This window comes from Poecilia reticulata, chromosome 10 (genome assembly GCF_904066995.2).
Source record: "Poecilia reticulata chromosome 10, P_reticulata-male-v2, whole genome shotgun sequence".
In the NCBI taxonomy this organism is placed as follows: Eukaryota; Metazoa; Chordata; class Actinopteri; order Cyprinodontiformes; family Poeciliidae; genus Poecilia; species Poecilia reticulata.
The window spans coordinates 14903844-14908657 of record NC_088839.1 but is presented as its reverse complement, the minus strand read 5'-3'; the positions used below and the strand labels follow the sequence as shown (position 1 = coordinate 14908657).

The window sequence follows — 4814 nt, the reverse complement described above, 5'->3', positions numbered from 1 at the left end:
GTGTTAATTGGACATAGTGACTATACATTTGATGTACACTTGAGAAAAAGCTAAGAGGTACATAGTGAGCCTCGCAGGCTTTCAAAAATATATTGGTCAACCCAAGTGAGTCCCATTCTTGAGGTCCATTGTGATTTAAAGCCCACTTAGTGCAGATCTAGCCTGATTAGGGTCCAAACAGAGGCACAGATACACATGGTGGCTGGGAACTTGGCCCGTATCTACAGTCGGCCTAATTATAAAGCAATGTAAAACTGGAACCATGTCAGCAAAGGCTGGGCATAGACCCAAGTCTGTCTTGTCACTACAAGCAGTAAGGATGATGGCAAATGAGTAAAATTAATTTCTGTTAGAAAACTGAAGCAATCCTAGGGTCACCAAGTCTCCATAGCAACCATTTATTTTAAGACTTTTGAATACATCTTTACCAGAATTGTCAATTACAGTGGAGGGTTCTTGTGTGCTCTCGAACCAGAAGGGTAAATATTTAGACGCCGGTTATGTCTCTGACTATCTGCTTGGCGAAAAAGGCTCTTGCGCTGTATTTCAGGTGCTTGGTTATGACTTCCTGTTAGGATTTGTGGCTACCATTTGCCTGGACGATGCCAAGTACAGTGAAATGCACTGAAATATCGAATATTGGCTTCTGAAAGTTTCGCCATTCAACTGTGATCCCCTTGGATATCAGGCTGCATTTATCCACTTGAATGACGTTCCAGTCAGGCGGATCAGTGAGCTGATGTCTCGTTCATTCCTGGCACATGTCTTATTGCCGTCTCTATAGAAGAGTTGGCTGATCGCTGCTGCTCCACTTCGGAACCACTGCAATTCCTCGCTTCTTGTCATGATCTGGCTATGGGAGGATTAGGACCTGTTCCACAAACTATATATTATATATATATATATATATATATATATATATATATATATATATACAATTCTTTTTCTTTGCCCAAAAAGAGCAGCAGTATGAAAACTCCAACTTCTTTACCTCATCATCTGTTGTTAGTTGAGAGTCTCCTGGTGACAGACAGGCAGGCGCTGTGACACCCAGCCCTGGTAATAGAAGGCAATTATAAGCCCTGGCGAGAGCTGTGGCAGTGGGGAAAACTTTTATACAGCCCCCCTCCTGGGGCGCTGACATGCAGACACACTAAAATTAATTGCTACAAAACATCAGACGAGCTTGACGCACACATGCGCACAGTCAAAACTCCTGGAAAGAAGAAGGATGAAACAATACGCATCACGCAACTTTGCATTGATGCTCATGAGCGCCGCAAAGACCAAAGAAAAGGCAGCAAAAAGAAGCAGCGGAAGAAAAATAAGTAGATCCCTTCCAACAAATCATGTTTTCATCTAAATAAAGAAGCCAAAGACAATAGACTTGGGTACCTTGGAGACCAGGAGGACTATTTCTCCATGGCAACCAGTGTGGTGTGTGACAATGCCGCAGTGCGAGGGTTTGAACTGCTAAAGCTGTCTGGGAATGCAGAGATAGATGGGGAAAGAGACAGAAACTCGGAGAGTGCGACCCATGGAGGGATGACGGTGTGTTCGTAATGAGAACACACAATGTCACAGTCCCACTGTGAAGAAAATGGAAGTTCATGACTTTTCATTTCAACATATTTTCTTCCAATGACTCTTTGAGACGATGCAAAGAGAAAACCGAACTAAATGATCACGCTGAGCCTGTTTATGTACAAATCCGTGTACTATCTTTAGGTAAACAGTCCTCCAGTTGTACTACATAGTCGTTTACCTGTTTAGCTGTAAAGCACAGTGTGGCCTTCCACAGGATTTATTTTAATTGTCAAGCTCCAAGCTGGGTGTGTGCTGCCAGCGCTCTTGTAGATGCATGTACTTGTATCGGTCCTTTTTAGATATGATTGTGTGTGTGTGTAACTGGGTGTTTGTGTTCAGTATACCATGTGCAAAGTTTGTTTGTATAGCAAGACTAACACAAATAATGGAATGTGCTGGTGTACGTCTCTGTTGCAACCTGTGCTGATGTCCCTGCTGAAAGGTGGACAACAAAAGGTTTCACCCCATGTTTGATTGCGTCTCTTTGTGTATTTGTCAAGGGCTTCTGTTTAAATTAGATTATTGTTCAATAATCTTAGTTTAGCGGCTGAGGTTTCTTTCTTTTGTTTTCTTTTTTTGGAGTTCGGATCAAGATGATTGGATCCCTTTTTCAAACTGTGTAGGGCAGCAAGTTCCAACAGCGTCCTCGCCCCTTTTTTTTTCTCGTCAGCATTACCCGACAACCATCAACATGCAATCTCCTTTGTGTGTCTTTATTTTTATTTGCAGTGCGCTTTATAGAAATTCATTACACTGTCTGCCGCCAGCGTAGGCAGAAAAATATTCCCTCTGCTCAGCTGAACTCTCACCCTCCTTTAATGTAAACACATCTCACCAGTCACGTTTCTCCCATTAAGGTAAATGGCTGCTTCTTGTACAAATCTTGTCTCCTTAATCCAGTTGCACCATTAACCTGCATACACCGTCGTTTTCCAATGCCTTGCTTGAAGAAAATCAACTGTAGCCTTGTTAATTTACAAGAGATTATCTAAATAGAAAGAATTGGTGAAAATTGGATTAGCTTGAATTATGTACTACTGGTGATACTTTATTGTCTGAGTGCGGCAGAGTGAAGTCTGTTTGCAGATCTTCAGTCCAGGTGACCCAAAGTGACATTTGGCCCTCAACCATTGGCCCCTGGAAGCCATTGTCCCATAAGCAAAGCCTTCCTGACAGGTATTCATTTATTTATTCTCCTCTCATTCCAGCTATTTGTTTGTCTTCTTTCTTGGAAACGTGCGATCCTTGCTTTGCAGTTTCTGTTGTGAGTTGTCTTGTTTATCCGCCTCATCAGCTGTCATGCCTGTTGACACGTGGCACTCCGAGTTAAATGATTATCGTGTGATTATAAAGGTTTGAGGGGGTTTCTGATGGAGACCTGTCTCCCCAACCCTGTAGGCTATCCCACAGCCGCAGTCTCCAGCTGAGGGTACAGGGGAGGCTTTGGAGTTTGAGGGTGTGGAGAGAGTGCAGAGGAAGAGAGGGGGTTACCTGAATCAACCTGTCGTACCTGCCCTCAGGCCCACCTGTCAACAAGCCACTAACAGTCTCTTTCTTTTTTACTCTCTGTTGCTTTCTGACTCTTCTTTTCCATCACGTACTCTACTTCTGAATATCTTCTTACCTATTTATCTCCTGCTTCTTGCTCTCTCTGCTCCTTCCCTCTGCATCTGCTCTGACACTAAAAAAACAAATTCTCACTTCAACAGATATGTCTGCATTTTCTACCATTCCTACAACACAGCAAGCTTTAGTCATTGGACCTCAAGGTTATTATTTGATTTGACAATGTCTAATCAACTCAAAATTAATACCTTACATGTTCACGTAAAATTGTGTTTAGATAGGTCGCTCTTAGAAGGAAGAGGAAAGTTTTAACGTTGGTTCACAAATTTGTTTCAGCTGAAGATTTATGCTCTTTATTGTTATAAATAGAAGAAGCAGTTCTGGATTTTTTTTAAAGTGAGGTTCTGTGAAAATCACATAATCAGTTTATATCATAACTCTTTGATTTCTTTATCTTGGATCAATTCAAGTGGGCCTAGAAATTGGTGTTAAGGGTTATTCTAGACCAAAATATGCATCTGTCATGTTAAGAAAACTCAAGATTAGAGGCTAAAGCTATGGACCAGACTGATGGGTCTATAGCTGTGGACGGGTCTTAAAATAACACCAGTTGAAAAATATCTCACTGGGCGCTAGTTTGTGAATATTTAAGTGATTTGCACATTTGCATTGGGTTATTATTTATCTATGTGTGATTGTTTGTATGGGAAATGCATGGTAGCTGCCATCACTGATCTTCTGGATAAAACACATGATGAAGACAAAAAAGGGAAAGCATTTTGCTTACCTAAAAACCTAAAACGGAAGAAAAACTATTGCCAAACCACGTGTATCAAAGTTAGGCTTTCGCTAACTGAAAATAATGACTCCTTGGACAAATTTCTAAAACCAGCTAACAAATCCACAAATGTTTTACCAAATTGCAACTTTTTATGGTCTCTAAAGCTCCTCCCTGGAGCTGCAGCCTGCCTCACGCCTTACCCACACTGCCCCTTCAGACTAGCGGCAGCAGCAATTACCAAACATCTGAGCTTCCTCTCAGTCCAACGCTCCGAAGAACGGTTGTGAACGGCATAATGTAGTGATGACATGCTGAAGGCGGAGTGTCAGAAAGAGCAGGAGCTTCTTAAAGAGACACAAGCCCAATTTCAAGGTGTGAAATTGCAAATTCAAATTTCTTTTAAGTTATGTTTGAGAAATACAATCTGTTTATAACTAAATGTCGTAGAGTTTCTTGATTATGCTATAAAAAGACACTGTGTGTGGAAAATACATTAGGCCTCCCCTTTAAACTAAATGAAGACACTAAGACAGTTAATTTCTCCAGATTAAGATATTAAGTTTTTCATTATGTATAAACAGAAATTATCTTACAGCTCTTCTCTTCTGAACTGATAGAGTAAAGCCCACTGAATGAACAGGAAAAAAAAAAAGCCTGGCCGATGTTACATTACACCTACATTCGTGAAAGCTCCTCTTTCACATGAAAATGTTTAGAGCGTGACAACTGTGCAGGGCAAAGCTGAAATTTGAGAACCGCTAAGAATAAAACCAGATTTGTAAGTTTTCTCCAAGTTCTTCTGATGAGTCACAATGACATAAGTTGAATAAAGACGGCCCACCAGCCCACATGAAGTCATACGTCAGTACGTGGAGTAGCA

General features: G+C 41.2%; 1 long non-coding RNA gene across 1 annotated transcript; it reads right to left on the bottom strand.

Annotated features, from left to right (window-relative positions):
• Positions 1-382: 382 nt before the first annotated feature.
• Positions 383-4051, bottom strand: LOC103471234 (uncharacterized). The gene is made up of 2 exons (XR_534609.3): positions 992-4051; positions 383-871 (listed from the first exon to the last, which is right to left on the bottom strand). It is a non-coding gene; the product is annotated as an uncharacterized LOC103471234 (long non-coding RNA).
• Positions 4052-4814: the final 763 nt, after the last annotated feature.